General features: G+C 39.4%; 1 protein-coding gene across 2 annotated transcripts in view; it reads left to right on the forward strand.

Moving 5' to 3' along the window:
* ELOVL7 (ELOVL fatty acid elongase 7) overlaps window positions 1–26,732 on the forward strand; it is a 74,003-nt gene that overhangs the window by 15,590 nt on the left and 31,681 nt on the right. The window contains exon 1 of one of the 2 annotated variants that reach the window (XM_060635726.3): window positions 12,016–12,128. The exons of the other annotated variant lie outside the window; for it this stretch is intronic. The gene's annotated coding sequence lies outside the window, so the exon portion shown is untranslated. Of the gene's footprint in view, window positions 1–12,015; window positions 12,129–26,732 lie in introns of those variants that run through there. 2 annotated transcript variants of the gene reach the window in all.

Raw genomic sequence — 26,732 nt, forward strand, 5'->3', positions numbered from 1 at the left:
GGCTAAAGCTAAGAGTAGTGGGAAGGAGGAAAAGTTAGAGAGGTAGTCAGGGCCCAGATTATGGAGGGCCTTATAGCCCGTTGTAAGAATTTGGACTTTTGCTGGCACGAGGTAGAAAGACATTGCCATGTTTTAGGCAGAGAAGTGATATGAGTTGGGTATTTTTTATTTTGTTTTTTTCTCCAGTGTGAAGAATACATTGACCGAGGACAAAGGTGAAATCAGGAAGATCAGTTAGGAGGCTATTGCAGTAAATCAGATAAGAATGACAGTGGTTTGGACCACTACTGGAGTGAAAAGTGGTTGGATTCTAGAATATATTTAGAACATAGAGTTGTCAGGATCTGCCGACGGGTTTGATGTAGAGGTGAGAGAAATGGAGGCTTTCTATCATAATGAAAGGTACATGTCTAAGGTGGACTGGCCAGAATTCCCCTGTCTTCTCCTTGCCACGTTTGAATGAAACTGTTACTTTTCCACTTCCATGATAAAATAAAACAAAACTCTCCTTTTCTGAATGTCTCCCTCTCAGGCTTTGTGCTCTCTGCCTTTGCTAAGGTGCTTTGTTCATAGTTTTCCTCTTCAGTTCTACAATGCGTTGTGGACTTTGGCATCTGATTAGTCCACTTTTCTATCCCCACACCTACTCTTGCTCTGGGAAACTGCAAAATCCTTTTTGATGCCAGTGTGTGAGTATGTCAAAGTTCCTTGTCTGACCCAACTGTGATAACCTCTTCAGCACTGTTACCACCTGCTTTCATCACCATTCTCTGAGCCTTATCACATGAACACGTGGTGAGAAGAAATTATCCCATCTTCCAGCCACATTGTCACTCTCTTCAGCTCTTTTTATTTTTTCAATATGAAATTTACTGTCAAGTTGGTTTCCATACAACACCCAGTGCTCAGCCCAACAGGTGCCCTCCTCAATGCCCATCACCCACTTTCCCCTCCCTCCCACCCCCCATCAACCCTCAGTTTATTCTTAGTTTTTAGGAGTCTCTTATGGTTTGCCTCCCTCCCTTTTTTTTCCTTCCCCTCCTCCATTGTCTTCTGTTAATTTCCTCTTCAGGTCTTTTACACCGCCCTCTCTTCACACTCAGAAGGACCTTAGTTTTTCCTCAGTTTGTCAGCAATATACTTGTTTCACTTTCATTTGTATCTGGCAAAGCACCAACTTCAAATTGAATCTCCAGTGGTCCTCCGCACATATACTCAGGTAGCTGAACAGTATTGCAGAAAATTGGGTGAAATGGTGACTCTGCCAATTCATGATTTCCAGTCTCAGCTTCACTCGGACCAACATTATTTAATCCTTCTACTCAGTGACTCTCAACTTTGACTGCATAACAGAATCCTTTGGGAACTTTAAAAAAAGCCAATGCCTTGGCTGCCAAGGCTTATGAAATTGGAAATTTTGGAGTGGAACTCAAACATCAGTATTTCTTTTTCTTTTTTTTTTTTTTTTAATGTTTATTTATTTTTGAGAGACAGAGACAGACAGACCACGAGCAGGGGAGGGGCAGAGAGAGAGAGGGAGACACAGAATCCAAAGTAGACTTGAGGCTCTGAGCTGTCAGCACAGAGTCCGACGTAGAACTGTGAGTTCATGACTGGAGGCGAAGTCAGATTATTAATTGACTGAGCCACCCAGGTGCCCCACCAATTATCAGTATTTCTTAATGTTCAGGTGATTCCATTGTGCAACCCCGATTGAGAAGAGCTGCTTGAAATTTGCCCTTGAAGGATTTTCATTTTTCCATTCCTCTCAAAAGGTATCCTGATCTTCCCATACTCTCCAAAACTATTCCACCAAACCCTATTTTATAAATTCTTGGCCTCACCTCCTACTTTGCTAGAAAAATTGAAGCTTTTGTTGCTGAATCTGTTTTAATTTTTCGGCCCCATTTAGTCAAGTTAACATTTAATTAGGTCCTAGTTTGTGCTAGGCATTATGCTAGACATTGAGTATAGAGTGGTGAACAGGACAAATACAGCCCATACCTTCCTGGAGTTTACAGTTTAGTGCTGCGTACAGATAAATTAGGCAGTTTCAGTACATGGTAAATGCTATGGTGAGGCAATAAGGTATTATTGGAACTCATAGGTATGGCCCTAACCCAGACGCAGGCCCTGAGAAAGACTTTCTTCTGTCTTATTAAACTCCTCAACATCTTGCCCTCCTTTTTCTTTCCCCTTCTTGGAGAATGAGGTGGCACCCTGCTCCATTAGAGGAAGAGCACCATCTCATATCTGTCTCCATTCTCTCCATTTCTCCTCCAGACCTTCATTGGTTGTTCTTCCTTGTTTCTCTGTGTTGTTTCTTCCTCTCACTCTTAACATACTTAAGGTTTTACCAAAATGATACAGCTGGATTTTATATCTTCTTGTCTCTTTTTTTTTTTTTTTTTTCAAACAGGCCTCTTGAGAGTGGCCTATCCAGTGTCTTCTGTTACTCACCAGCTTTCGTATTTTGGTTTCTGCCTCATCAGTCAGCTTTATTGTAAAGTCACAGGGGCTTCCAGTTTGACTTAAGTTGGTGGAGACCATTCAGCTCTGTCACACTGGACCTCTCTATGCATATGGCTATTTGTCACCGTTTCTTCTTCAGAATTGTCTCCACATTTCTTTCTGTGATTCTGCATGTACTAATTTCTTGTGATGTCTTCTTCCTTGTAAGATTCCTTCCCTCAGCCTACCACTTATAAAGGATAGTATTCTCCATTGGTTTGTCTTTACACCACTGTTTTTCTTCATTCATCCATTACTGTGGTTTTAGTCACCGTCTAGATGTGAAAGCTTTCAGAATCTGTATCTTCCACCGTGAAATTTCTCCCAAATGCCTATCGGGCATCTCTACCTGAATATTCCGTAGGTTTGTCACATTGAAATTTACCAATCCTTTGCCCTTTAAACCTGTTCCTCTTTCTGTTCTCCTAATCTCATCTGGTGTTGCAACCATAGACATTTGTCACTCAAACCAAACCAGAAACTTTAGTCATGTTACCTTTTCCCTTAATCCTGTGTAGTTAATCACTTAACCCTTCCTGTGTTGCTCATAAATATTTCTTGACTTCATGTCTATGACACTGCACATCACCCAACTATCTTTACCCTTGTTGAAGCCTTTAAGCATTTCTCATTGGGATGATTGTAATTAAATCCTAGTTGGTGTCCCTACACTTATGCTCACCCCCTTACATTCATCATTTATACAGCTAGGCCACTATACTGGTTTGAAACCCATCAGGGGCTCCCTCTGCCTATAGGTGAGGCTAGGACACTGCAGTAAGGGGTTGCTTTTGGGATAAGCTTTAGGGGATCAGGGTGGTAAGACATTGGCAGAACTGCCTGGTTGAGTTCCCTTACATAATTATGCTTCTGCATAATATTTCACTTTTGAAAGTTTTCTTTTGCCTATGCAACATCTTTTCTCACTATTCCTCATCAGCACTTCTTTCTCAGTGCATTTTCCCATTCTGGTACCTCAAAGTGCTCAATTCCTCCCCATACTAAAAGCAACTTAGATATCATGTCTTTCAGGAGGTCTTCTTATCATTCATGTCTTTATTTATTCACTGATGTTTATCAGACATCTGCATTTTTAGGCAGCCAATAGCATATCAGAAGGTGAGAGATGAGAACATGCCTGAGTGCATTAGACCAGTGCTTTTCATACTGTCTGTGGTGGTGGACCAATTGGGTTTTTTGTTTTTTTCACTCTCTCATGAACCAATAAGTGGTCTCGTTGCATGTGATTAAAATGCAGTCTGTACCACATGTGACTCACCGCACAAACTCAACAACACCCAAACTGGTCTACATCTTGTTTAACCAGTGTCACATACTTGCATGTCACAGCAATGTCCAATTGCCATAAAAATTTTTAAACACTTATACTTGATTTCTGAACATAGCTTGATCCAGACAGGTAATACACCATTTGTTCATTAGCACCAGTCCACAGGCTACCTTTGAGTAGCATTGCTCTTGAGGGTTGCTGTAGATGTCATGGTGGAAGAGGGGACAGCTTACAACAGGGGTACAGAAGAGACTAGACACTTTCCCTGAATGGTTGAGCTGTAAGGGAGGAGAGATCCTATTAGAGGAGGGCAAAATCTTAAAAAATGAGATCTGCTTACCAGCTAGATGAACATGGCTTTTTAGCCATGAGGAAAAATTGGGGCATAGAGAGAGGGCAGCTGGAGCAGCCTGGTTCTGGCAAGTCTAGAGTAGTAGGCACATAGTGCACAGAGGCTGCTATAAGGTAAGAGATGAGACTGGAGTCAGGGGTTGATTTGGTTACTTCAGCAAATACTTTCGAAGGATCTTTGTAGCAGATCCTTCCTAGGCCCTGGGATTAGAAGCCAAGGAGAGACTTTTTGCCATAGTAGGGCTTAAAAAGGTTGCTAAGGATAACCAAGGAGTTAGACTGATACTTGCAATGCATCTCGAAGGATTTTTGAGCTGGCGCACAGTATAATCAATTTAATCCTTAGAGGGTTGGCTCATGTGAATGGTGGGAAATGGATGGCTACTGAATCAGGAGAGTTAGTTGGGAGGTAAGTGATCCAGGTAAGATATGATAAGTATCAGGAAGGTGCAATCAGGGGTTGAAGGAAGTAGTTGGGGTGAGGAAAAGAGAACAGGATTTTTATGGGAAATATTATTAGGGTGGTATATATCACAGATCTTGAGGGGTCAGTGGAATTTAGGATGACTTGCAATTTCTGACTTGTTATGAGGTTGATAGTATAATTCATTGGGGAAGGGCTTTTTAGATGGTGAAGGGATTACAGAAGTGGTAAGTAAACTGTCTGAGGCCAGTTAGAGGCCTGCTCTCTGTATTCCTGTAGTGTGTTGTGCTAACCTCTATCATTGTATAGGTCAGTGGGTTTCTGTATTTGTGAGCTCTTTGAGAACCTGTACCCACTTTTCTGTCCTAAACACGTGGCACAGGGCCTAACATGTAGAAGAGGCTCAACAAATCATTCTTAAACTGAAAAGAAAGGTAGTGTATTAGTATCCTATTGCTGCCATAACAAATCACACACTTAGTGGATTAAAATAGCACAAATTAAAACTCATGTTGTTTATTTATTCTTTTGGTCAGATGTCCCAGTTGGCAAGATTGATTGCTCTACTTTGTGTTTTACAAGGTGCTGGCCATCTGGACTTTTATCAGAAGGCTCTAGAATGAATCTATTTCCAGACTCATTCAGGTTGCTGGCAGAATGCAGTTCTTTGTGGTTGTAGGACTGAGGTCCCTATGTCCTTGCTGGCTGTCAGCTAGAGGATGCCCTTAGGGGCATCTCTCCAGTCCTCGAACATGGGCCTCTACATCTCAGAGCCACCAATGGTGCATTGAATTCTCATGTTTCGAATCTCTTTACCTTCCTCTTCTGCCATGTCTCTTGACTTTCTCTTCTTGCAGCCAGAGACAGTTCTCTAGTTGTAAGGGTTCCTATAATTACATTGGGCCTACCTGGATAATCCAGGATAATCTTCCTACTTTAACGTCTGTGACCTTAATTCTATCTATAGAGTCCCTTTTGCGATGTAACGCAGTCACACATTCCAAGGATTAAGCCATGAACGTTTCATGGGGTTGGGGGTGAGCATTGTTTTGCTGACCACATAAGTAATTATCCAGCAAATCATGTAGGGATCTTGATCATGGTTCTTAAATACTGATGCATTCTGACACCTCTTATTTGTACAGGGAAGCGCAAGGAGAGTAAGACTTGCCTAATGACAGAAGGAAATAGGAGCAGAGGTAGATCACAGCCTACAGTTTCTATTTTTTATTCTAACCACTTATCTATCTATCTATCTATCTATCTATCCTGTCCATTCATCCTTTCATTCATTCATTTATTCATTCATTCTTTCATTCATAAACATTTGAGTATGTGCTTTATTTCAAGGGTCTATACTAATTTGGGACATGAGGAAGAAAGTGAGCTACCGATGACTTTGGCTTGTATTGTTGATGTTACTGTCCCTATTTAGTGAATAATCTCTTTTTAGTATGATGTAGCTTCAGGCTTGTACCAAGGACTCAGCAAATGTGTATACTTATGATCATTACTGCTTAGTTTATTCCCTTCTATGTGTGGCCATAAAATTTAGGAAACAATAAATATATATTATTAGTATTTTAATTTTTAACTTTATTCAAATAAGTAACCAGTGTTATCAGTTTCTTACCGATTTTTCCAGAAATATTCTATGCATATAATAAAGAAATGTTTATCTTGTACTTGGCATTAATTATATATTCTAGTAACTATTTCATGACAGATAGGTTAAGGTACTTAATTCTTTTTTTATAACTGTATATTATTCCCTGGTATGAAACCAGCTTGTTACAAGTCTCACGTTGGTGGACATTTGGATAGTTTCTACTTCTTTTGCTATTAAAAGATTCTTGTAAAAAATCTTATACATGCACTTTTCACACAGATGCATACATACAGAACTTATGCTTTGCAACAGTTATTGTCTAATGACAGAGACTGTACCAGTTCCCATTCCCTCCATCACTGTATGCAAGTAACTACTGTTTCTGTACACCTTGGCTAAAAAATATGTTGTCGAACTTTATGGTCTTTACCAATCTTATCAGTAAAAAGTGATATTTCTGTTTCTCTAGCTTAAATGTGCATTTGTCCCATGACTGAATAAGGTTGGTCATCTTTTTTTGTATGTATCTTAAAGCTATTTCTATTTCATTTTCTATAAACTGTTCATATCATTTATCCATTTCTTTATTGGATTGTTGGCTTTTTTATTAATTTATTGGCAGTGCATATATTAAGGACATTAGCTTATAAGATGCATGTATTTCAGGATATGAAATAGGATATAAGATGTACATATTTTTTCTTTGATTTTTCTTTTGATTTTGTATGCTTAGGCTTTTGACATGCATAAACAGTTAATTGTAGATGAGCATGTTTAATTAATCTTAACATCTTTGTCTTCTGTGCTTTGTGTCATCATGGTAAAGGCCTTCTTTATTTCAGTATTACAAAGTAATTACCTCAGGTTTCTGCAAGTATTTTTTTTAACTTTTTATTTTGAAATAATTATAGATGCACAGGAACCTATAACGTTAGTACAGAGAAATTCTGTGTATTCTCTTTATTCAGATCCCCCAACCAGCAGGTATTTTTATGGTTTTATTTTTTATATTTAAATTGTTAATGATTCTGAAATTTATTTTGGTATAAGATTATATATGATTATAAGATTAGATATGAATTCCACTTTCTTTTCCACTTGGTTACCTGTTTGCTCTAATATTATTTATTGAATAATCTATATTTTGTCCAGTAATTTAAAATTCATATGTATCAATCATGTGCTAAATTCCCAAGTGTACTGGTTAGGTTTTGAAACATTAAAGTGTCACAACTTGCAGAGAAGCTGAAATGTCATTGTATATTTTCCTAAGAGCTACCTGTTGAGACAGCTGGGGCCAGCCCTCTTTCAAAATCCTGTTATGGTGTCTGGAATTGTGTTTGTGGTGTTGTGGGTTGTACTAGGGTACAGGTAAATAACCTTCAGGTTTGCATCTTAGTTTACTGTTCCCAGTCTGTAAAGGTAAAGCCTTTACCCAATGTATTGCCTAAGGTTAACCATGCCATTGATTAATACTTACAAAACCTTTTATTCTTTATTATTTAAAAAAATTTTTTTTTAATTTATTTCTGAGATAGAGACACACAGAATCTAAAAAAGGCTCCAGGCTCCGAGCTGTCAGCACTGAGCCCGACGCGGGGCTTGAACCCACGAACTGTGAGATCATGACTTGAGCCAAAGTCAGAAGCTCAACAGACTGAGCTACCCAGGCACCCCATTACTTACAAAACCTTTTAGACGGACTATATTGTCCTCATTTAGTAAATAGGAAATAGAGATTCAGAAAGATTAAAAATTGCCCAAGACCTCAGGTCTTAGATAAGGTTGGCAGAGCTCAGACAGGTTCTCACCTTGCGATTGGTATTATTACACAGTATTCCAGGACATGCCTCAGATCTGCTCGAGATACCTCTTCACTCCATTGATCTGAGATAAAAACTACTGTGACTTCTGGGCTAGGACATAACTCTCCTATTCCATCTCTGCTTTAGCAAACCTGAAGGCTTTCCGCATTTTTAGCTCCTGTTTTTCAGTGCAAAGTTTAGGCAAAAACATGATTTTTCCAAGGTTTTTCTGACTTTAGTCTGAAGAATGCTAAAGGAAAAATACAATACTCATTTGCCTATATAGTTTTCTGAATTTAAAGAGTAGATTTAGATAATTCTTAAATTCTTTCCCAGCTCTATGATTCTAGATACATGTTCTTTATCTTGCTAGTATTTTTCATAGTTTTATGTTCTCGTATAGTGGGGAGTGAACAAAGCATTTAAAGAATGAAAAGTATTTTCTGTGGGTTATTTAGAGGGGAAACATGTTAGAATTCTTTAATCCAATTAGAAATCACGTTCTTTTAGGAGAAGTCATATAGGCTGGTTATTGTATTATATAAAAGTTCTCTTAATTTTAGTTCATTACATTAGCTTGCTGGCATATATTTATTTTTTTAAAATATTTTAATGTTTATTTATTTTTGAGAGTGGGGGGAGGGGCCGAGAGAGAAGGGGACAGAGGATCTGAAGTGGGGTGTGCTCAGTCAGCAGCAAGCATTATGCAGAGCTTGAACTCAAACTGTGAGATCAAGACCTGATTCAACGGAGACGAAGTCGGGCACTTAACCAACTGAGCCATCCAGGTGTCTGCCCCAGAAGCATATATTTAAAGGCCACTACTTAAAATTCTGTATGTGCTTTGGGTCTAAGGCTATCACTTCACACAGGTCCTCTCATTTCCTTTTAGCTGCAGTGTAGTCTGTGTGGTGCTCTTCACGAGATCAGAGTTTTAGGAGAAGTAAAGCTTCCGGCTCTGAACTTTCCACTTACTGTTAAGAAGTATTGCTATGGCAAAGTAAATTCTTCCAGATAATTTTGCCCACTTCTCTTTGAAGCTGTGTCTGGGGTCTCCATGAACAGCCCTCAAACTGGCCACCTTGGAGATCTAGATTCATAAGTCATTTCGTGTGTTTGGAGGGGGAGAAATACATTCTTAGGGTCTAAGTGAGTTAATGGAAGGCCAGCCACACTCAGGAAACTGATTCATAAACTAGAATCCCCCCAGTCATTCATTTATAATTGGTTATATCTGTAGACAAAGCAAAGACTGAGCAAAGTTGCAAGTAGGTAATTCTGCTTAGCAGATCCAGGTCTAGGTGAGAAAATTGGTAAAATGAAAGCAAAAAGAGCTTGACTAATCCTGTTCTCTCTAGAGATCGATCATTCTGTCTTTTAAAACCTTCATTTACAACACCTTTCTGTGCAGTGCTAGAAAATTCTGGTGACTAACTTTGTTTTTGAGATTTTATTTTAAAAAAAAATTTTTTTTAACATTTATTTATTTTTGAGACAGAGTGAGAGAGCATGAACGGGGGAGGGGCAGAGAGAGAGGGAGACACAGAATATGAAACAGGCTCCAGGTTCTGAGAAGTCAGCACAGAGCCCGACGTGGGGCTCGAACTCATGGACCGCGAGATCATGACCTGAGCCGAAGTCAGACGCTTAACCAACTGAGCCACCTAGGTGCCCCTGTTTTTGAGATTTTAAAGGGACTTCTTCCTCAGTTTGCATTCAGTTTCATATCACTTTCTATAGTTTTAAAAGAACTATCACAGTCTACTAAGTTTACTCACCACATAAATTTTAAATGGTTTCTTTTATATGAAGGGTAGCATCTAATTGTTAACAATAGGCAGGCTGGCTTTGTTTCCTCATCTATCGGTGGACAGACCTCTTCATGCAAAGACTTTCAGCTCTGTGTTAACCTATCTGTGAGGGTGGGTGGTTGACATTTCTAGATTTTGTTACTGAATTTGGAGATTTGTCCCAGTGGAGGACTTAAGCTTTCTTTCCTTGAGTCTACCTTTATCCTTTTTGACACTTTTCCATATGGTGGACTGGGGAGATTAGCAGTAAGGAGAACTACAAGCCATCTCAGGTGTAAAAGTCTCAGCTTGATTAGATTGTGTTAACTTTCTCTTGTTAGAAATCCCCAAGTTACATTTCTGCAGGATACACCAGCCTCGCTCCTACTTACCCTTTCAGTGATCAGCTCAGACATGACTTCCTCCAGGAAGACTTTCTTCATCTCTGTCCATGATTCAAGCTCTAGACTGGAGTAAGTGCCCTCTCCTAAAAGCAATCTAGGCTCATTGCTCTTGTAAAGCATATGTTATATTACTGTGTACTTGTATATGAACTCCAAGAGGGCAAGAACTCTGTCTAGTCTACATTTTAAAAATAGCTTCATTGAGATATAATTCATGTACCACACAATCCACGCATTCAAAGTATACAATTTAGTGGTTGTCTGGTCCACTCTTGAATCTCCAGCATAGGGCCAACTTTGGGGTTAACAAATGTTGGTTGATTGGCTAAGTCTTTTTTGCCATCTTGCCTCTCTTACCACCCTCCACACTAGAAGGCTGCATGCTCTAGTAGATGAACACAGACTAGAGTCCTGTTGAATTTTGAACAGCTGCCCTGCAGCATAATAACTGTGTGCTAAGGAACAAGTTATTTAACTTCTCTGGGCTTCAGTTTACTTCTCTGTGACATAGAAGATAATGATATGTCTTTCATAGTGTTGCTATGAGGATTAACTAGATCATATGAATGAAACACCTAGAGTAATACTTGACACAGAGCCCTGGATGGGTGGGCACTCTTGTTATTCCCTTGGGTAACTTGGGTAGGAACTGGCTGTCCCTTGCCTCAGGAAATAGAGGCAGCATCTGATTTCAGATCTGCCTGGTTGTGCTGCCTGTGTTAAGTTAGATCAGCTCCCTTTGTTTCTTCAAGAAACCTCCCTCCACACAAGATCTGTTAATACCTCTTCACTTTTTGAGCAATAATCCAAGACTTCTGAGGTTTGATGAGAAAGCTGATTGTCATCTGTGGTTCTGTTTCTTACTCATGAATTCCTACTTTATTTTTTAAAGTTTATTTCTTTATTTTGAGAGAGCACGAGTGAGCAGGAGAGGGGCAGAGAGAGAGAAGGAGGTGGGGGGAAAGAGAATCCCAAGCAGGTTCCATGCTGTGTTGTCAGTGCAGAACCCAATGTGGGTTTTGATTCCATGAACTATGGAAACATGACCTGAAGCAAAATCAAGAGTTGGACACTTAACCTACTAAGCCACCCAGGTGCTGCCTCATGAATTCCTACTTAAGCTTTAACCACCTGTTTCACATATTTGCTTGCATCTTTTAACTCATTATTAAAATGGTATTCTTTCCAAGAGTCCCACCTTAAAACTTAAATCAAGATAGCTTTTGGGGATGCCTGGGTGGCTCAGTAGGTTGAGTGTCCAACTCTTGATTTCGGCTCAGGTCATCATCCCATGGTCATGGGATTGAGCTTCACATCAGGCTGCTTAAGATTCTCTCACTCACTCACTCACTCACTCTCACCCTCTCACCTCCCTCTTCTGCCCCTCTGCCCCTCTCCCCTAAGTGCGTTCTCTGTCTAAAATAAAAATTAAAAAAAAAAAAAGATTTTTAATTGCAAAATCTGTGTCTCCCTCAATCTCTGCTCCAGGTTGGGCCGGGTTGATTTGGGCAAGGGAGAAAAGTCTTTCCGACCTTTGTCCAAGAGAAGGTCTGCTTTGCTTAGTGCAGCCTGTTGCTGCCTTGCTTTTGAACCTCTTGGCTAATTTATGAAAGCAGAGGAACTGCTTTCATCTGAGGCACACAGTGGCAAAGTTCCCATGGCAGGAAGTGTTCATACAAATCTCATCCATAGTGATTACAAGAGAAATGGTATTTTGTTATACTTGTTGGTGCTTTCTTGTGATACTGTGATTGAGTCAGTGTTTTTATTTGAGAGCTAATGCTCTAAGACAAATGTGACACACTCGCTCTTAGGGATCTTTATTATTCAGCTGCAATCTGCCTGTCCAGTTGAGCTGCTGCTTCCCCTTCTTATAAATCCTCATGTGCTACAACTGGGTCTGTGAACAAGCACCGCTTGAAGTTTGCAAGTCCCCAGTTTATGTAAGTAGAAAAAGTGTGATGGGAAGAAAACCAAACAGTTGGTGACTTTGGGTGTGGGGAGGGGTGGGGAGGGACAGGTGGGAGATAAAAGAAAAAAATGGGAAAAAAAGAGGTTTTTAATATCAAAGAGTAGAAGAGAGTGTTGGGAAGTAAAGTTGAAAGGGGAGAGTGGAGTCAGATAATGGAGCTAAGAACTTGGGCCTAAAGTGATTTATAATAGGGCATCCTGGGGGAGAAGAAGGTAAAAGTGGTATGTTAGGGTGATTTTTTTTCTGGTAATAATATTAGCCATAAGCAGGAATTTAAAGGAATAAGAGTGTAGGCAGGAGTTTTCCAGGCTTAGTTGCAGTAATATAGGTGTGCAGTGGGGTTCTAGTTGTTAGTAGTGAGAATGATGGAGAAAGTTTTCATCTAAGAAAACTCAGAGAATTTGTAACAGCTCACAGGTTAGAGGCAAAAAAGCAGAGTCAAAGATGATTGTAATGTTTTGGATCAGAAGAAAAGTCAAGCCACTAACATCGGTGTTGGGTAAAGAAGCCAGTTGGTGGAAGGAGTTGGGCAAGTTAAGTTCCTTTTGAGATTAGTTAGGTTTTGTGTGGCAGTGGAATGTCCAAGTTACAGTGTTTATTGGCAGTTGGGAATGGTCGAGTCTGGCATAGGTACAAGATTGGGGTTCAGAGTATAGATCTGGGAGTTGTTACTATAATAGTAGGAGCAAGTAGATGCAAAGACAAAAAAAATTACTGGTACATATTGGGGGAGAAACCCCCAGTGCGGGAGTATGAAGAAGAAACCCAGCAGAATAAAGCGATTAAGAGCTTACAGATGGAAAGAGATGAGGCCAGTTAGAAGAATGCTATGTTCTGAAAGCCAAAGTCAGGGCTTCACCAACAAGTCTTTTTTAAAGGGCTTCTCTATTCCTGTATTTTTTGATTCATCTCTATATTGACTTGATTTTGTCATCATAAAGTTTTTTCAAGAAAGCTGATGGATATTATATACCCTGAGTTCTTCCATTCTTGAGGAGGTATTTCTGCTGCCTTTGTACTTGAGCAAGATCTTAGTTAGGTATAATATTCCTGGGTTATACTTTGTTTCTTTAAAAATGTTGTGTTAATTCACTTACCATTGAATTTTGCTTTAGAAAAGTGTGATGCAGCCTAAGTTTCTTCTCTCTTATATGTAATTTACTTTTGGAGGGATTTTAAAATCTTTTAAATTTATATTCAGTAAATTAACTCTTTTTACATTCAGTAAATTCACTGTGTTTTGCTTGATAGTTCTACGAGTTTTGACTCATAGAATCATGTAACCACCATCAGAGTTAAGATACAGGTATTTCCATCACCCTAAAACATTTCTTTGTACGGTGCTTTGTAATCAACCCTTCTTCCAAACTCCATACCCTGGTAACCGCTGATATGGTGTGTATTTATAGCTTTGCTTTATTCAGAATGTTGTAAATGGAATCATATAGTATATAGTTTTTTGAGTCTGGCATACTTCACTTAGCATAAACATATTTGAGATTCGTCTATGTTGTAAATATCACTAGTCCCTTTGCTTTTTTTGCTGAGTAGCATTTCATTGAAAGGATATACCACAGTTTGTTTATCCATTTATTAATTGAGGAACTTGGGTTGTTTACAGTTTGGGGTGATTATGAATAAAGTCACTATAGATATTTGTATATAGGTTTTTGTGTGAATATTTTCTAGATATATTTAATTTACCTTCTGTAAAGGTTCTTCCTCCACATAAGATCATATTCTGATGTACTAGGTGTTTGCACTTCAGCATATGAATTTTGAGGGGATACAATTCAATGCATAACACTTGAGTATTTTCTCAAACCACAAATTTTGTCTGCTACATGCCAGACATTAGTCTAGGCACTGGGAATACAAAGATAATGAAGCTCAGTTTCTTCCTTTATGATTAATGGAAAGATAAGAATTAATAACAGGCATCTGCAATACTATGCAATAAGTACTGTCAAGATGAGACAGATTATTATGAGAACACCTCCGTGAGACCTAACCCTGACTGATTAAATCAGGGATTACATCAGAGGAAATGATGTTTATGCTGGATCCTTCCCAATAGGATACACTAGTTGCCTAATTGTTCTTCCTACTTCCAAACCACACCCTCAGTTACACAGCCCTGGACTCTACCACCCAGTTAATCTTTCCAAGCACCACTTTGGTTAGGACATTCCCTGGTTGAGAAACCTCTAATGATTCTCCATTGTCAACAGAACTAACTACTCAAGAATTCTTTATACTGACTTTTGGTGCCTTCACAATCAATACCACCATTGGAATCTACCTTTCCTGTTTTGGTATTTATTTTGTTAATTTCCTTAATTCTATGCACTAACAAAAAAGACTAACAAACATTTTTGAAACACACGAGGAGCTTTTCTATAATTTCATACAAAGGCAGGATTTGTTTTGTTTTCTACTATATCACTGGCACCTACAATGGTGAATATTGGTTGATATATATATGCACCCAACATATGAGCACCAAAATATATACAGCAAATATTAACAGACCAAAAGGGAGAAAATGATAGCAATACAATAATAGTAGGGGATTTTAACATCCTACTTCATCAATGGATAGATTAGACAGAAAATTATTAAGGAAATATCAGCTTTAAATGACACTTAGACCAGGTGGACTTAATAGATATATGCGGAGCATTCCATCCAAAAGCAGCAGAATTTACATTCTTCTCATGTATATATGGAATATTTCCAGGATATATCATATGGTAGGCCACAAAATAAGTCTCAGTAAATTCTAGAAGATTGAAATCATATCAAGCATCTTTTCTGACCACAATGGTATGAAACTTGAAGTCAGTTATTAGAAGAAAACAGGAAAACTACAAATACACAGAGATGAAACAACATGTTACTGAACAATTACTAAGTGATAGAAGAAATCAAAGAAATAAAAAAAAAAAACAAACACCTAGAATGAAAACAAAAATACAACCTACCAAAATCGATGGGACACAGCCAAAGCACTTCTATGAGGGAAGTCTATAGTGATACAGGCCTACCTCAGGAAACAAGAAAATCTCAAACAACTTAACTTTATACTGAAAGGAAATAGAAAAAGAACAGATGAACTCCAGAGTTAGTAGAAGGAAGGAAATGATAAAGATCAGAGTGGAAATAAATGAAATAGAGACTAAAAAGGCAAAAAAGGTCAATGGAACTAAGAGTTGGTTCTTTGAAAAGATAAACAAAATTGACAAACTTTTAACTAGATTCACCAAGAAGAGATTGTGCAAATTAGTCAGAAATGAAAAAGAAGTCACAACTCATACCATAGAAATACAAAGGACCATGAGAGACTATTATGAATGATATATACCAGCAAATCGGACAGCCTAGAAGAGATAAATTCCTAGACATTTACAAGCTTCCAAGACTGAATCAAGGAGAAATAGAAAATCTTAATAGACTAATTGCTAGTAAGGATATTGAATCAATAACCAGAAACCTTGAAATAGACAAAAGTCCAGGACCAGACACCTTCACTGGTGAATTCTACCAAACATTCAAAGAAGACTTAATACCTATCCTTCTCTAACTCTTCCAGAAAATTGAAAAGGAGGGAAAGCTTCCAACCTTATTTCACAAGGCCAGCATTACCCTGATACCCAAGCGAGACATGGATATTATAGGTTAATATCCCTTATAAACCTAGATGCAAAAATTGTCAGTAAAATATTAGCAAACTAAATTCAACAATACATTAAAATAATCATACACTATGATCAAGTGGAATTTATTACAAGGATGAAAAGATGGTTCAACATCCACAAGTCAGTCAATGCAATACACCATAGTAACAAAATGAAAAGTAAAAATTATATGATCATTTCCATAGATAGATAAAAAGCATTTGACAAAATTCAACATCCAATTATGATAAAAACTCTTAATGAAGTGAGTATAGAGAGAACATAACTTAACATCTAAAAGCTATATATTAAAAACCTATAGCTAATATCATACTTAACAGTGACTAGCTGAAGGCTTTTCCTTTAAGTAACAAGACAAGGATGCTTACTATACCCACTTTATTCAACATAGTATTGAAAGTCCTAGCCACATCAACTAGTCAAGAAAAATAAATAAAAAGTATCCAAATTGGAAAGGAAGAAGTAAAATTGCCACTCTTTGCAGATGACATGATACTTATGTATAGAAAACCCCAAAGACTCAAGCAAAAATCTGTTATAACTAATAAATAAAATTCAGTAAAATTGCAGGATACAAAATTAACATGCGGGGCGCCTGGGTGGCTCAGTCGGTTAAGCGTCCGACTTCAGCTCAGGTCATGATCTCACGGTCCGTGAGTTCGAGCCCCGCATCGGGCTCTGTGCTGACAGCTCAGAGCCTGGAGCCTGTTTCCGATTTTGTGTCTCCCTCTCTCTGACCCTCCCCGTTCATGCTCTGTCTCTCTCTGTCTCAAAAATAAATAAACGTTAAAAAAAAAAATTAAAAAAAAAAAAAAAAAAAAAAAAAAAAAAAAAAAAAAAATTAACATGCAAAAATCTGTTGCATTTCTATACACTGATAATAAAGTATCAGAAAGAGAAATCAAGAAAATGATACAATTATAATCGCATCAAAAAAAAATGTCAATAAATTTGACCAAGGAGGTGAAAGACCTGTAAACTAAAAAGTGTAAGACATTGATGAAAGAAATTGAAACAGATACAATTAAATGGAAAGATAGCATATGTTCATGGATTGGAAGAATTTACATTGCCAAACTGTCTTATGATCCAAAGCATTCTAGGGATTCAGTGCAATCACTATCAAAATTCCAATGACATTTTTCACAAAACTAGAGCAAATAATTATATTTGTATGGAACCACAAAAGACCCTGAATAGCCAAAACAATGCAGAAAGAACAAAGCCAGAGGTACCACACTGCCTGATTACAAACTATTCTACAAAGCTATAGTATTCAAAACCGTATGGTATTGGCATAAAAACAGACACAAGGATCAACAAGGCAGAATAGAGAGCCCAGAAATAAATCCACATATACATGGTCAAAGGAGCCAAGGATATATGATGTGGGAAAGGACTGTGTCTTCAATTAATGGTGTTGGGAAAACTGGATAGCTGCATGCAAAAGAATGAAACTGGACCACTGTCTTACACCATATAGAAAAATCAATTCAAAATGGTTTAAAGACTTGAATGTAAGACTTAAAACCAAAATCCTCCTAGAAGAAAACATATAGGCAAAAGCTCCTTGACGTTAGTCTTAACAATGTTTGCTTTGGATCTGACTCCAAAGACAAGGGAAGCAAAAGCAAAAGTAAACAAATAGGACTACATCAAACCAAAGAGCTTCTGCAGAGTAAAGGAAACTATCAACAAAATGAAAAGGCAACCCACAGAATGGGAGAAGATATTTGCAAATGATATATCTGATTAGAGATTAATATACAAAATGTGTAAAGAACTCATACAACTCAGTGAAAAAAAAAAAAAAAGGAACAGTCCAATTAAAAAATGGGCAGAGGATCTGAATAGACATTTTTCCAAAGAAGACACACAGATGACCAACAGATACAAGAAAAGATACTCAACATTACTAATCATCAAGAAAATGCGATATAAAACCACAGTGAGATATCACCTTACATCTATCAGAACGGTTATCATCAAAAAGACAAGAAATAACAAGTTTTGGCCTGGATGTGAAGAAAAGGAAACCCTTGAGTAAATTGGTTCAGCCACTGTTGAAAACAGTATAGAGGTTCCTCAAAAAATTAAAAATAGAACTACAAAATGATCCAACAATTCTACTGGGTATTGATCTGAAGAAAACAAAAACACTAATTCAAAAAGATAGATGTTGATTGTTGCATTATTTGTCACTCTGTTGGACATCAAAGACTAATATAATATCATATGTCAGTGATACCACAATAAATAAAAATCATATTCAGTAAAAACAGCTGAGATACGGAAAAAGAAGACGTGGGGTGTGTGTGTGTGTGTGAGTGTGTGTGTGTGTGTGTGTGTGTGTGTGTGTGAGTGTAGCTTGAGAGTATTATTCTAAGTGAAGTAAGTCAGGCACAGAAAAACAAATACTGCATGATATCACTTATATGTGGAATCTAAAATACAAAACAAAACGCAGACTTAAAGGTACAGAAAAAAGATTGGTCACTGCCAGAGGGGAGGGGGATTGGGCGTGTGAAATGGGTGAAGGCTATTAAGAGGTACAAACTTTGTTTATAAAATAAGTCACAGGGATGTAATGTAGAGTATGGGGAATAGAGTCAATAGCATTGTATTAACTTTGTAAGGTGACTGGTAGTAACTAGATTTATCGTGGAAACTATTACACAACTATTATACAAATGTCAAGTCACTGTGTTGTACACCTGCAATAAATATAATATTGTATGTCAATTATACTTTAATAAATAAAAATCAATCATCTCCAGCAAAAGTAATAAAAGCGATAATACTGATTAAGTAAATAAATGAATGAATTTTCCCTTGGAGGGCTCTCTGCTTGCAATGCATGTCTGTCTTCTCTCCCAGATGCACACGTTTTTGCTTATTGAAATCTTATTCTTAAAGCCCAGCTCGTGTATCCTCCCCTCCATTATACCTTTCTTCCTGGTCACATGTGCCAGAAGTGAACCTTCATTCCTAAAAGCTGTAGTACTCTCTGTGAACTATTTGTGTGACCCTGTGTTCTGCTTTGCATTTTGGATATCTGTGTAGGCATTTATTTTTCCTGTCAAATTGAAAGTCGTTTGAATTGAGGGACCATATTTTAAAAATAATATTGTATCCTGCTCAGCACTTCCTTGCAGAGCAATAAATGCTCAAAAAATACCTTGTGTTTGAAGAGAAAATGAATGGGAGGAGTATTACATTCATTGGAAGAAAAGTGGAGAAGGCCTAAGTGAGGGGATCTTTGGTTTGGCCCCCTTGCTTTGCCATTTATTTATTTATTTAGAGCATTTAAAAAAATTTTTTTAATGTTTATTTGAGAGAGAGAGACAGACAGGCAGACAGACAGAATGTGAGCAGGGGAGGGGCAGAGAGAGAGGGAGACACAGAATCTGAAGCAGGCTTCAGGCCCTCAGCTGTCAGCACAGAGCCCAATGTGGGGCTCGAACCCATGAACTGTGAGATTATGACCTGAGCTGAAGTTGGATGCTTAACCAACTGAGCCACCCAGGCACCCTGAGCTTACAGCATTTTAAAATTCATCCAGCAGATATTTATTGAGCACCTATTTTACTCAGGGCATTGTTCTAGGATTTAGGTTACAAGTAGGAATTGAACTGTCCTGGAGGTATACCTCACTTCTTCTGACAGAGAAGCAAGTCCTATTCGTCCTGGTGGTCACTTTCATCTGTACAATTTTTCAGATGCTTTTCTCAGACTTACCACATTTCCTGGAATCTTTCCATGAGTTGAGGAAGTCCAAGGGCAGGGTTCCTGTCTTCCTCGTCCTGCTGCCTACTGCATTGGACTGTGTTTTATACCTGCTAATGATTTAAGCAGGCCCTTATTTACCCTAAATGTTCTCTGAGTCTTCTCTAAACTTGCTTCATGTTTCCAGTGTTAAATGCTGAAGTGGGACCAAAGTCTTGGCAAGGATACTGATTGCTCTGCTAAGAGTAGCAGTAAGCATAATAAATAGCATGTTTAGCATTGCGCTGTGTTTACATGACTTGTTTCCTCGTAGAGCCTCTTGCTCGTTTCTAGGAGTCCTTCATTTCTAACAAGTTGTTGTATTAACATGTTGAAATTGTTGAATGAACATCTCAACAAGTTTGTCTGCTTCTCTGCTCAAACTTATGAGTACTGATAATGTTTCAGAGCTCAAGCCAAACAGAAATGTAATCTTAATTAGTCTGGTGGGTCATGCATATATAGTGTTATACTTTCCAGAGCCCTCTGATATTAAGGAAAAGTGAAGAAGTGAAAGTCAGTGAAAGAGTGGAATAGTAAGGAATGGAGTAGATGGCACAGATACTTGTTTTGAGGTCCTGCTTGATGTGGAAATGACAATTCTTAAATCTGATTGAAGGCCAGTCCTGAGTCTATCCTATAGAGAGAATGTTAATATGCACCCCCATGTCATGGGTACTGGAGGGGAGAAGTGCTCATTTTATTTAAATTTGTGTATACCAGCCAGAAAAATGTCAGTTTGTGGAAGTGGTGTAGCATTTCCAAGTGTGAGTTCAACCCTATGTTGTCTTGTGTTTATGAATTTATAATGTACCACCTATATCATCAAAGAGACTGTGGCTCAAGATAATTCTAAATAAATATATTGAAAGTCTAGAAAGTCTCAGATGCTGCAAAACATGCTTAATGCTTAACTTACTAACCATGCCTTAATTAAACACACACAAAAGTCAAGATTAGTTTATCCTGAGCACATATCACCAGGACATGCAGCACTTAGGTGGATGGTCTCACTGTCAAGAGCTTCAGTTCATATTGGAAATGTCACTACAGAGGAATCGCTTTCAGCCACAGTTTCAGCAGACATCGTTTCTCAAAGCTAACCCCCTTTCTTCTTTGTGGAGAAACCACTCTTCTCTCATTTCAGGCTCCTCCTTCCTCTCCGAAGCCATGTGCTTCCCCATGTCCCTGTGGGGTTGCGGTACCAGGTACCCTAAAGAAACCCCTGCAGTCCCAATCCTTTCTCAATGCATGGCTTAGATGTTGGCAGGTGGTGCAGTCCTGGGAAGGGACATTTAAAGAACTTCTGGGGAGCACTGGGAAGGGTTTTGGAGCTCCTGAAAAAGAGACACATTGGAAGAGACCCTTTGGTCTCCATGAAGGTGTAGGAGAACATAATTGGAATGACTGCCACCATCTTTTTCCACAAAAATGACAAAACAGAAATTAATCAACCCAGAAGACATTTCCCTATCTTTAGACCTCTTTTTCTGTAACTTACCCTCTTACTGTTTAAGCCAGTTTGAGCATTCTCTTGCAGACAGAAACTTTTTTCGTGATCCTATAACATTTCTACTTGCAAAACAGAAAGCTAGGTGGTTAGTTCCTGTATTTGATATTTTTGGTCACTTTTGTTTGCCTAAAAGACAAGGCTTATATTCTAATTTTCTGTAATTTACTAAAACCTAAGATGTGGCAATGATTTTCTCTTTGGCACATGTTTGGGAGCTTCAAGCTTATTTTGCTTTCAGAATATGAGGCTACTTTCTTTATATCTTGGGTGTATGTGCTGATTAAGAGATCTCCCACATTTCACATCTCTTATGGATGTTTTGCATCACTAGAGAAAACATACCAGTATTGATTGCGTCTCCTGTTGCTGCCCTTCTTGACCCAGATATCTTATCATATCCTGGTCACGTTCATGAACTGAATCCTCTGTCACAAATTTTATGCTCTTGCCTTATGTTGTGGACGTTGTCGTGTCTGACATTGGTTTATGCAGCATTAAGAAAGGTTCCCAAACCTGGCCCATCACCATAATCTCCCCATATATACCAGCTGAATCCAGATCTCTCTCCATGTAATTCTCATTATCAACCAGGTCTGGCAACCACCTATATAAGGGATATAGAAAGGGAAAAACTTGTAATGACTTCATTCTATACCTAAAGTAAGTGTTTCCAAACCTCAACTGACAAAGACAGCTATGTAAGAAGAAAATTTTATTTGTATCTTAATTTTTATTTTTTAATACAGCTTTCTTTATTCTTTTGGGTGTCAGGAACCTATTTCAAGCAACCCTAAATATGACCACCGCTCTCTGTACCCCTCAGCAAGTTAGAACGAGCTTATGTGATACCAAGTTACTTGGAAGGAGGAGCCCTTTAGTCCTCAGTGTCCTTTGTCTACATTGACATCCCACAAGATACTGGGGTCCCATCGAGTCTCTGGCCACTTGTCCCTGCAGGTCTGTGTTGTTGCTAGCGCATGACAACTTCATTTTCTACAGCTCTTGTGCTGTTCTTCTGGGTCTGTCGAGGGTGCTCAGAAATGTTTATGCTGCTCCTGCTCCACTCCAGAGTAAGAGAAGCTCTCTATGCCTTCCAAGGCCCCATCAACCACCTGTTCCCTCTCTGCGTGGGCACCTGAGCCTGACCACTCCTGCTCTCGGTTCCCGAAATCCTACCTGGCACCTTGCCAGGGTTCCTTGCCCTTCTCGTTGAGATCTGCACTAAATGCTTTCTCTCCAACTCTTCCTCAATCAAGCCTGAAGCATGCTCTTCTGTGCTAGGAGGCTTGGAAACCCCAGATGTTTCCTCTTCAATCTCTGTTTATGTCCTTTGGTTCTTCTGTATTGGCTAAGTGCCTCCGCCTCAGTAACTCAAAAGCTAGGATGAAACTTTCTGTCCTTTTGCTTTCTGCTGTTCTGTTTCACTCCCAAGACGGATTATACAACATAGTTATTCAATAGACATGGCAAAAAAGTGGGGGGAGTGATAAAGGAAATCCCAAAGAAAAACATAAGTGTGTGTGTGTGTGTGTGTGTGTGTGTGCGCGCGTGTGTACGTGCATGCGTGTAACATTAAAATGAAATGCAAAATCCTGTATGGTAGGTGTGTCAAACGTATTTTTACTTCTATAGTGTGTGTGTTAATTAACAATATTGAAAATCTGTCATTTGAAATCATTTTTCACTGAGTCTATTTCACATTCTAAATTTACTTTTAATTGAAGTTCATAGTAGATGATAGAGAACAAGGATTTGAACTAATAGCTGGAATGTACACATAGAAATGAGTGTTTCCTGTAAAACAGCCACCTCAGGCTACTATACATTTATTCCACTAATTTTTATTTTGAAATTGTCTTCATGTTACAAACCTTTAAGTTGAAAATGTTAGTAGTAAATTATGATTAAAGCTACTCCATTGCCCCCTTTCCCACCCCACTTATTAAGGTGGAGTTCAGCTTCATCCATGTACCTTCAGAACCATTCTTAAGTTCTGATTGGTTATGAACTTGATTTTTCTGAAGTAGTAGGCAAAGATTTTTCTCCTTAAAGTCATTTACATGAAATTCTGAAAAACTCGGACATCAGTTTGTAAAGAAAAGTTCAAAAATTGTTTTGAATGGCAGCATCACTGAAATAAATGTATTGTTGCTAAAGTGGTAATTCTGAAGCAAACTATTATTTGGATGAATCATTGTTTTGTTGGTAGTTTAATTCAAATCAGTGATTCTCAGGGTGCCTGGGTGGCTCAGTCAGTTAAGCATCTGACTTCCGCTCAGATCATGATCTTACAGTTCATGAGTTTGAGCCCCACATAGGGCTCTGTGCTGACAGCTCAGAGACTGGAGCCTGCATTGGATTCTGTGTCTCCCTCTCTCTCTCCCCCTCCCCCGCTGTGGGAGTTCTCTCTCTCTCTCTCTCTCTCTCTCTCTCTCTCTCTCTCTCAAAAGTAAATAAACAACAAAATAAGTAAAGTAGTGGTTCTTAACTGGGGATTGGCAATTTGGCAAGTCCTGGAAACATTTTGGTTGTCTCAACTGGGAAGGAGGTGTTCCTGGCATGGGAATGCCATGGTTGGTGCTAAATATCCTGCAGTGCCCAGGACAGCTTCCCACCGCTAAGAATTGTCTATCCCCAAATGTTAGTACAACCAAGGTTGAGAAACCCAGGTTTAAACAAACAAATTATTATTTTACAGTCATTTCTCACATTTTAATATGCTTAAAAGTTTCTGATCCCCTTCCTCCAGCCTCAGTCTTACTAAACTGTTGGGATGGAGCAGACTCAGGCACCCTTCTGTCCAGCACTGAGACTCACAACCTCTTTAAGGAAGGCTTTCTTTCTGCTTACATACAGAGGATAGGGGTGGGGCGGGGGAACTGGATCCAGGGAGGAAACAGATGGGGAGGGGAATACACAGGAAACACAGATTAGTATCTAGGTGGAAGTTTCCCTAGCAGTCTTTGAATTCTTCACGAGATTTTTGCTTCTTATCTCAGCATTTTTTCTTCCTAAGATAACAGGAGCAGAGACTGCATGTGAACTCTGGTTTTCCAGAGTCATTACTCAGAGAGAGGCTGTGTGACACTTTCACCCAAAGACCGTTAAGCGCCGCATGTGCTGAGATCCTGATGCCACCTGGTTCTGATTCACTGCAGAACTTCCCCTGTCCCCTTCTAATGAGTGGGGCTTGAGTGCCTTTTCCTTTTGCTTTCCAGGCTGGCTCTGCTCTCCTCCCTTGTAACACTGGCTGCCTTTGAAGCCATGTTTCCCTCACCAGTTCTCCAATGAGCAATTATGATTTCTATGGAATGACTTGATTTGCCCTGTCCCTCTCTCCTCCCTGCTTTGTACAGAGGTGAAGTTTCAAACCTCCTCAGTATGAGGCCAGATGTGGCTTTCCACAGGAAGGTCAGCTATTTTGTTGTTTACCCTACTGTCCTCATTTCCATCATAGATCCCATCTGTATGCTGGTACCTTACTATATCTCCTTTTGTGTCTTCAAGCAGCATGTGTGGCTAGCCAGATCTCTTCTTGCAGGTTTGTCCCTGATGGTCTAATTTCGAAAGCAAAGATCATTGGGAAGGCCAGAACCTCCCAAACATCCAAGAGAAATGGAAAACCATAAGGCCTTGTTTATGGATCTTAGACACACCTTAGGAAAGCCATATGCTGACTCTGCCACTCCTTTCCCTCAGAGAAGGTGTCCCCTACATATTTTACAGGGTTTGGCTAAATCTCTACATGGGAGAGTTTACCTGGAAATGGTGGACCATGGTTTTAGATTTCTGGACTCCTGATAGGTACTTCCTATCACAGGCAGCTCTATGGTCCCATTCTCATCTGGGTGAATTCCACCAAGAAGTTCTGTCAGATGAGTTCTGCCTTATCATTGAGCCAAATGTATGAGGTGATCAGATACCTCAAGCATCCCCTCTTGGTTCTGGTGTTATATTCATGCTGCACTGACATAAGCAGCTTGTGGCTTCAGATAGTCTCCAGGTAAGCTGCTGGAGGGAAGGGTCTTCTGTTGGCAGCAGCCACATTTCTCACATTTGAACTTGACATTTTTTTTTTTTAACATTTATTTTTGAGAGAGAGAGAGAGAGACAGAGCATGAGCCAAGAAGGGGCAGAGAGAGAGAGGGTGACACAGAATCTGAAGCAGGCTCCAGGCTCTGAGCTGTCCGCACAGAGCCCAATGCGGGGCTCGAACCCATGAACCGCGAGATCATGACCTGAGCTGAAGTCGGACGCCCCATCAACTGAGCCACCCAGGCGCCCTGAACTTGACATCTTTAATGGAGGCCTTAAGAAGCTAGTCTGGGTAGTTTCAAGTCCCTTCTTTACCAAATACCCCAGTCACCATGTGATACTGTCAAAAACAAGGAGTGGAATTCATGGGTCGGTGGTAGGCAGTGGTATTCCAGCACCAGTCCTCCATCAACAAGTTCCTGTTTCCTACCATATAATTTTGAAGCCTTTGGGGGTGGGCCTCTCCTATATCCCTTGTCTCTTCCACCCTTACTGGTGGCGTGGTCACTTGTGTACCATTTATGAGCTTTAAGTCTCTGCTTCACCTACATGAGAACCTTAATTTTTGTGGCATCACTAGCCCTGAAATACAATGCCATTGAGCATTTTATTTTTATTTAAAAAATTTTTTTAATGTTTATTTTTGAGAGAGAGAGAGAGAGAGAGAACGTGCAAGTTGGGGAGGGGCAGAGAGAGGGAGACACAGAAGCTGAAGGAGCTCCAGGCTCTGAGCTGTCAGCCCAGAGCCCGATGTGGAGCTCGAACCCATGAACTGAAAGATCATGACCTGAGCTGATGTTGGATGCTTAACTGAGCCACCCAGGTACCCCTGTTTTATTTTTATTTTAGAGAGTGAATGGGGGAGGGGGAAGAGGGAGAGAGAATCTTAAGCAGGCTCTATGCTCAGCATAGAGCCCCATATAGGGCTGGGTCCCACAACCCTGGAATCATGACCTGAGCCGAAATCAAGAGTTGGATGCTCAACTGAATGAGCCACTCAGGCGCCCCAACTGAGCATTTTAAATTGGTTATTAAGGTCTCAGTTATGCTGTCAGCTAGAAGATACCTCTGTACCTTCACCACCTAGAGTAAGTTTCTTCTCATCTCTATGTTGTTGTCCAACAATCAAGTGTCATGCTAAATCATAGTATGGTTAGGGGTACTGGGGAGAGATGCCTGAGTCTAGTCTAGGAGTAGCACTATATCTTTTGCAGGACAACCTAGGCTGCCCCAAATTCAGTTGTTAACAGTTTTCTAGACCAGTCCCTACAATGTAATATTGGCATCCAGTCTATCACTGTCCAGCTTAGAAGATTCTCAGCTGCTTCTTGTCAGTTCCAGCAAGCGAAAAGATCAGGTTTTCTTTTCATGCCTCATCCTTACACAATTTTGCACATTCCTTATCTGCTGGTGGGCCCACTTGTTGGATGTCAAGTTACCTACAAGGAAAGGATCAGTGAGCGAGTCCACACTCCAGGAATTTGGGCTAATGGATCCCTTTCTTACCCCACCAGTCCCCTCCATCTACTACCTGTTTGGAGAAAACATCTGCTTCTGCTGCTCC

This window comes from Panthera onca, chromosome A1 (assembly GCF_046562875.1).
Source record: "Panthera onca isolate mPanOnc1 chromosome A1, mPanOnc1 haplotype 2, whole genome shotgun sequence".
NCBI classification, from domain to species: domain Eukaryota; kingdom Metazoa; phylum Chordata; class Mammalia; order Carnivora; family Felidae; genus Panthera; species Panthera onca.